The following is a 7,771-nucleotide window of genomic DNA, read 5'->3' as shown; positions in this document are numbered from 1 at the left end:
TGTGCAACCTTGGCCTGTCATGCCTTGTTGAAGAGGCAATGCCTGTTTTGGTAACTCCATATGACTCAGGGAAGGAGGGGATGCATGCTATCACCACCACACACTGTGGCACTTGGCAATTGCGGGGCTGCAGACATTCTCAGAGGAAGGTGATGTTGACCTATCTCTGGAAGAAGTTGATCAGACAACACAGAGCATCGTTATCATAAACTTAGCTATTCTAACTAGTTGCATCATTCGTGAGTTTTCTATAATGAGCAAAGGCCATATAAAATAAGATAACAAAAGGCCTGTCATTTATTTACAAGAATAAAGCGACAGTGCTGCAAGTGTAGGAGTATATCCCACAGTGGGGGAATCCTTTCTAAGTGAAGCTCCTGACAAACTCATATAGACCACAGGAAAAAGCATGGTCTGCAAGATGTCAGCCACCAGCAGGCTTATGGTGAACTTGCTCATCCAGTTAGCTCAACACAGGTTGTTGTGAGTGAGACATTCCTAGGCTCCAGAGGAGAACTCACATTTCCATGGAGAATACCTTGTGTTGCTCATAGCAGGTCTGCAGTCTCACTGCTTGGTACTTTCCCTTAATAACACACATCTGAGTTGTGTTGCTGCTGGCAATCAGGCCATTAAGGCTACTGCTGGCCTGGCCTTAGGCCACTGCATGAAGGTGGCCTCGAATCAAATTGTCAATGTCATTGGCTCTCTATGGAAAGCAGTAGATATGTAGGCAGCAAGGTGATACAAGAAGTGCTAAGCAGAAGCTGGGATTTGCTTGGGAAATAGCCCCTTTAATGGTGAATGCTGGTATGCTCATGAGTTAAGTGGCAGAAGTCATGTGCAGACTGTGTGCAATAAAGATCAAGACTGTGGAAATCCAGAGAGCTGTGGAACAGTTGTCACACCACAGTGTCCTGCAGCCCACGCACAGAAGGAAGACAGTATACCATGCCCAGAGATCACTGCTGAAGAGCCACAGTAGTGATGTTACCAAGGTTGCATCCCATGCTCCTGTGCCCAAGGTGTGCTCTCTTGGGTACAAAGACAATGTAGAGGTTGCTGTTGAGCAACTACTCTGAGGAGGCAGTACGCTTGAAGAATGGTCTCCTAGGTGCATAGCTGGGCCATAGGCTGTCAGGGTACATCCCGTTGTGCATCCCAGAGATGCTGCAGTTTAGCACTGTGAACTGTCACATGAGGTGCTGTTTTACATGTGCCAGGTGGCACAGGAAAATTTATGGGCTGTTCCCTGACGTAGCAGCTGACAAAGAAATGCAGAAAGCCATTAAGTTTACTTGCTGCTGGTTGCTTTGTGTCTACACATGACACTGTTTATCTTCCCCTTCACACAACTGTTGATTTTATAGACGTCTATCACATCCTGCCTCAACCATCTCTTCTTCCATCTGAAGTTGTCCTTGTATGGGAGCAGTTCTCTGTCTCTGATATTACTTGAGACACTTCTCTGCACCTTTTTGGGATTTGGTTACCAAAAGTAAATTCAGTATTCAAGCTTTGGGCACGTGAAGGATTTATACCATGACATAATGATCTATTCTGATCTGTCATCAGTGTCTTCCATAAAAGTTCCTATTTTTCCATCTGTGTTGTCAATCTGCTTTTGGGCTGACAATTCAGAAAACCGTCATAAATATACCAAAATCTTTTTCATGAATAAACAATTTTTCAGGATGTAGAGAAATAATTAGTTTATCAATGTTAAATACCACTAAATTTCAGCTGACCTGTTAGACAATCATCCAATCATTCTGTATCATGACATTCAGTGCAATTTTAGTGTCACAAGCAGATCTTACCATGATTTTATCATTTTTTTGAAGTCCTTTTTTTCCAGGCCATTTATCTATATGTTGAGCTGCACAGGTCCTGACTCACATCTCTGTGGAACTCTGCTGGTGGCTTCCTTTCTCAGCTAAGCATTTATTTCTGTATTTCATGTCCTGTGTTTTAATTCACAAGGTAAATATTTCTTTCCAGTCAAAGCAACTTTTGCCCATGTCACGTAGGAGCATACATATACTTTTCAGAATCTCATCATACTGTACTAACTAGATCATTCTTATCCATGTCCCTGTTGATTCTCTTGAAGTCAAATATATTGTGAGACACAGCTTTCACTTTCAAATTCTGTTCTTATTGTGGTTTCTACCAACTTGTTTTATGCAGATGTCAGACTGACAGATCTACTTCCCCACAATCAGGAAAATTTTAAAAGTCTAATATAACAGGTACAACATTTTATTCCCTTGGCATGATTTAAACAACAGGTCACTTCTACAATAATTCAATCTGTTCGTTTTCGTTTTTTTAAAAATTCCTGGGTATATAAAATTTGCTGCAACAGATGTGTTATTACTGTACAATATAATATTTTCTCCTACAACCTGACATATCCAAAGGAGACCTTAAGTTAACAGGATTCCTCACATTTTTTCTCTATTAATAGATGTTCTTTCTGGAAACTTCCTCCCTTCTGAAATAAAAAACAGCACAAATTTTTTAGCTTTTCTGCTTGTTTCCTTTAGTGCTCTTTTTATACTTCAGTTGTTACTGTTTCTTATGCGTTCTCTCATGCAGGCCTTCTGCTCATAAAATGCTTATAAAAGACATATAAATATATAGACATATATTGATGCTTGAGATGAGACCATTTGGATCATCTTTTAGAACCTTTTCTCTCATTGGAACAGCTTAGTCCCAATGATGCAGTTAATGATGCACTCTTCCATGATAGTTTTTGTCACTTTCAAGGTTAAATATTGATGCTGTCAGAAATGTTGTAGCAAACACTGAAACACTCAGACATACAGAGACATATCTGCTATGTAATAAGCTACATTAAAAAGCTCACAGGTAACACAGATAAACATACCAACATTTCCAGTTAAACTGAGTTTTGTACTTCTTTGATTTATCTGATACACCAGATTATTTTATTCAAAAATATTCCCCATGGGATTTGCAGCTTGCAACTGCTATTGTCAGCCACGCTCTCAGTATGAGCAGGGCATGCTGGAGGCATCAGTGTACCCTGTGGGCCCCGATTACCTGTCTGACAGGGAATACCCAGCCTCTGCTGCAGCAGCATTTCTGCTGCCCTCTGTGTAAAATGAGAGCTCCCAGGAATGTTAGCACAAGCCGAAAAGAAATGCCAATGCTCTAATCTGCCGGAGCAAAACTTCTCATCCCTACCCTTCTGCTAAGATGCAGCTGAGTACTGGACTGTGGCAATGGTAAGGACATACTTTGCATATAAAAATCAATAAGAGTTAGGTCAGATTAAATGAAAGTGAGGGAATCTTGTATTTCTTGCAGGCTGTTTGTGTGCCATACTGTGGCTGGTACGATGTGTTGCCTAGTAAGGAAACCTGTTTTAGAGATCTGCTCTGGCATCCCTAATAGAGAATTCCATGCTGGTGCAGGGGAAAAAAAAAGTGGGAAACATGAACTGACCTCTGGAAGAAAGTTGCTAATGATCATAACTAATGAGGGACTTTTGAACACATCCTCTAGGATGAAAAGCAGTTCAGGATGTTCATTGCATGGGCTATGAGAGATGCAAGCTAAAATCCATGGAGCTAGAGCGTAAGCCCCAGGACAGTATTGCTGGTGAAGGTTGAGGGGAGTTGTTGGGGGGTTTTTTGTATGAATGGCTGGCTTTTCTCTCTCCAAGTCCTGTCCCTCTATTCTTAGTGCTTGGTATACTTAGGATCTTGCTTCAAATCGTGGAAACAAAGTGGTTACTTCTCCTGGTATGGAATACTGGAAATTGCATTTTTGTAAAGGCGATGCCATCCTTTTTCAGTGTGGATTCCAAGTGGCTTCCTGAAAAGCTACAGTGACAGGTAATCTGCAGTTAAGGGGAAGGTATCATTTCACTGGGCAGTGGACGGGAAGGTAATAACTATGACCTGGGATGTTAAGATAAGCAGTTCTTGAAAGTGCATCAGAGTTAGTTAATTATCCTCCTCCTACCACCACAGCAAACTTGAGAGGATGACATCTGAGCAGGGTTTTAAATAAGATGAGGGTGATACAGAGGATACTTTTTCTACCTCACACTGGAGCTCCAGTTACACAGAAGATGAGTAGGGTGGAAAGACTGAGAAGCCACTGGGAAGAAGAGGATGTCTGGAAATGTCTGAGATGTTGGAGAGTGAAGCAGAAATGACAGAAATCAGTGTACAGAGTTCAATATTAGAAACAGCAGACAACCAACTTGCAGTGAAAGAAGAAAAAAAAAGATGAGGAGGTATGATTCTTCTACAGTAGAAACTTAAAGATCTTTGTATGAAAGTATATCAGCTTCATTTTCAAGCCTGACTATTTTTAGGATATAAATGGAAGTTATACAGACATTACATCTCTTTTGACACAACCTTCTCTATGAAAAATCTCAAAAATCATAGAATTGTGGAACAACCCAGGTTGAAGGGACCTTAACAGATTGTCTGGCCCGGCCTTTTATTGGAAAGGGAGCCTACATGAGATTATCTAGCATCCTGTCCAGTTGCATCATGGAAACTTCCAGTGATGGGGACTCCACTCATTTCTCTGGGAAGGTTGTTCCAGTGAATGATTGTTCTCAGTGTAAGAATTTCTTTCTTACATCAAGGTGAAACCTTTAACTCTGCTAGTAATGCCCCTATGGATGCAGCGCAGGGTTGGATTTGCCTTCATTAAAACGTGAATTTCAATTCTTTCTCACCTCACACAGGGCTTCCAATCTATTAGCTGGAATATAGTGTAGCTGCCCTGCAGAACATACTTGTGACAATGCTGTGAGGAGGTTGGAACTGTGAGGAGATGGATCATGACCTCACTGCTCTATACTTTGTAGTTTGCATGAAGGTCACATTCACATTAACTGTATCTCAAAGAGTTACCTGCTTCTAAAATAGCATCCCATGCAGGGCTCAGTGTGCCTTTGCTCTCTCAGCTCTCCCAGGATCGTCCCACACTCTACCCACCCAGTCCCCACCAGTACCTCTACTTTCCCAAGGTGCATCTCCCTTCAGTATTTTCAGCCATTTCTCTTGGCACCGTCACTCACAAGGATTTGGGGTGTGAGGCAACACCAGACAGCCTCCCTGCCTGCCCCTCCTGCAGTGCCAGGACAAAGCAGACATTCAGAAAACAGATCTGTTGTCCTGAGGCACTTTTACCCAGTGAGACAGGCATTAAGGTACTAAGGCAATGGGCATGAAATGGGTGGGTGGACAGTGTGGATCCCCCTTCTGGAGTGTAGGTACAGCTGTTACAGTCACTCCCAAGCGAGTTCCCTACATCCCTGTGTTCTTCTTATCACACCTCTGGCCACTGAGGCCACTGTTCTGCAGCTAGGAACAGCAGCTACCTGCACCATGACCCAACTACTCGAAGAGGGCTGATGTTGTAACTAGCAAAGGCTCTCAGAGATGATCAAAAGCAGCAGAGTTGAAGTCCAAGGTCAGGTACCAACAGCAAGATGATGTTAATTTCATTGTTCTCTTCCTTCCTTCCGTCCACTCCCTTTCCCACTTTTTGCTCTTTCTCCATCTCTTTTGCTCAATCTCTCTGTACCCTTCTCCACCTCTCCCTCCTTTCCTTCTCGCTTGCTTTCTCTCTTTCACGCTCCATCCCTCTACTTTTCTGTCACTGGGAGGAATGCACTTTTTGGTCAAGGCAATGTTTCTGTGGCCTGAGCGCATAGCCAGTAAGTACTTTAGAGAACTGGAAAGCTGAATCTGGCATTGTTGGCAAGAAGTCTCTGCCAGGAACTTCTTTCTGCAGGTCATAAATCCTTTCTCCATGTCTTCGTGCATCTTATAAGGCTGATGCTTTTGTGCTTAGGAGACACACCACACTCTTTCATGCCCAAGCTGTTTAAGGTCAGAGAACTCCGTAGTCCACATGCAGCAGCAACTCTATTGGAGCTCATCAGATGCATCTATTTTAAACCTTCTCTTAGAGATATTCCTTTATGCCTATTATGGACCCATGTTTTTCACCAAGATCAATTACCTTTGCATCAGCACTTGTCAGGTCACAAGCAGTCTGACTCCAGAAATAGTGTGTCAATGCAAAATGACTCCTGTCCTCCATCTAAGGCAGCAAATCACAAAGTGAGGAGAAATTAGTTTTTCGTACCCCTCCCATTAATATTCCACTCTGATTCCAAGGAGTCTCTGATCATGCTTTCCAGGATGGCTGGTGGCAAGGCCAGGTCAGCCCAGTGCAATGTGTGGGACTTGCTCCATTTCCCACACATGCAATTTGGAGTAGATAATTGGACCAAGATGTTGTCATTTAAGGAACCTGCAACATTACCTTTCATCAGCTGGGCATTTAGGAACAAATTCTCAAGCCATAATCTCTTACAGGTGAGAGAAGAGCCCTAACATTTTCAAGTGCTTCAAGTGCATCATGATTCTTCCACAGTCAGGCCAGGTTGTTCATTTTGGGTGGTCATCATGGTATTGTCCAAGGGGAACAGCGATTTTAGGCATCACAGTATGGTCCCCAAAGTTGTTGTGGTATTTGCTAGTCAGTCAGCAGGTTTAAAAGGTACCCATGGAGGTAGAAATACTTCTCCATGCTTTTACTGAGCCACAGTTGCAATACCCTGACTTTGGAATTAAGCTTTTGCGTTTGGTATCGTTTGTTTGTTTGTTTCTTTGTTTCTTTGTTCGTTTAAAGAAATATGTGCTTTAGTACAAAGAAAATCCTCGTGCTTCCTTTCAAGGTGTGGAAACAAAGGTTTTGTCTGGAAAGAAAGAATCCCAGCTATTTCTTGGGAGCATACTGTGGGAAGGGAGAGAGGAGAGGGGTGGTTTCCCTTCTTTGGGGCCCAGCTATCGCTGGCATTGATGCAGATTTCACAGCTTCACACATAAAGGTGCTGCCTCTCAAGAGCATCACTTACACAAGAGTCAACACAGGGTGTCATCTTTTCCTTCATTATATTTAGCTGCTGCCTAGCAAAGGACTTCCATATTTAGTTATAACATGGGAGGATTCCTTGGCTGTAAACCTCAGCATGCTTGGGAGAAGGAGCGCTGAATGCTAATCCTGAATGCTGTTGCTGCAAACACACTGACCACTCTGGTCAGTGCAAAAGGCTTCCTTCCTGCTGCCTCCTCCCCACCTCCCCTCCAACAACTCCAGCTCCCTTCCCCAGCAACTTCACAACTTCTTGAAGTCCTCCCTGGAAATGTAGTGGTGTAGAGGTAGCCAGGAACCTTGAGGGACCCATAAGTGTCCCTGTAGTGAGAGGGAGACAAGTCTCCGTTACCATTCCTGACATCTGCTTGTAGAATCTGCCTTTAGCAGCTACACAATGCTGCAATGCTGCTTCTTGTGTAGGTAATTAGGCAGGTGCCTCTTTTAAACACCTATTCCAGATAATGAAGCACTATTGTTGAGTGTCATTGTGATCTCCCAGTGGGTACAATGCTCTTTGCTTTAGGGTGGAGACATCAGTGGTATCCAGACTTGCCATCTGCTCAGACTGCACAGCCCCCTCGTGGCAGTGATGAGAATGGCTGGGGTCGGGAGCCATCCTTTCTCCCTTGAAGCTCTTCCTCATGGTCAGCTTTCCCTCATTTTTGTCCTGCCCACACATTATATTCTGATTTAATTGTTTGCAGTTACCCCATGTGGGATGAAAAAAAAAAAGTCAATGACTTTTGGCCACTTCTTTCCACCCAACATTCAATTCACTTATACAACAAAGCTCATTCATTGCTGCAAAAGGCAGACAGGAAGC

This window comes from Nipponia nippon, unplaced genomic scaffold (genome assembly GCF_047370975.1).
Source record: "Nipponia nippon isolate SJK-2023a ecotype South Korea unplaced genomic scaffold, ASM4737097v1 scaffold_14, whole genome shotgun sequence".
Taxonomy (NCBI): domain Eukaryota; kingdom Metazoa; phylum Chordata; class Aves; order Pelecaniformes; family Threskiornithidae; genus Nipponia; species Nipponia nippon.
Note: the sequence above shows the minus strand (reverse complement) of the source record.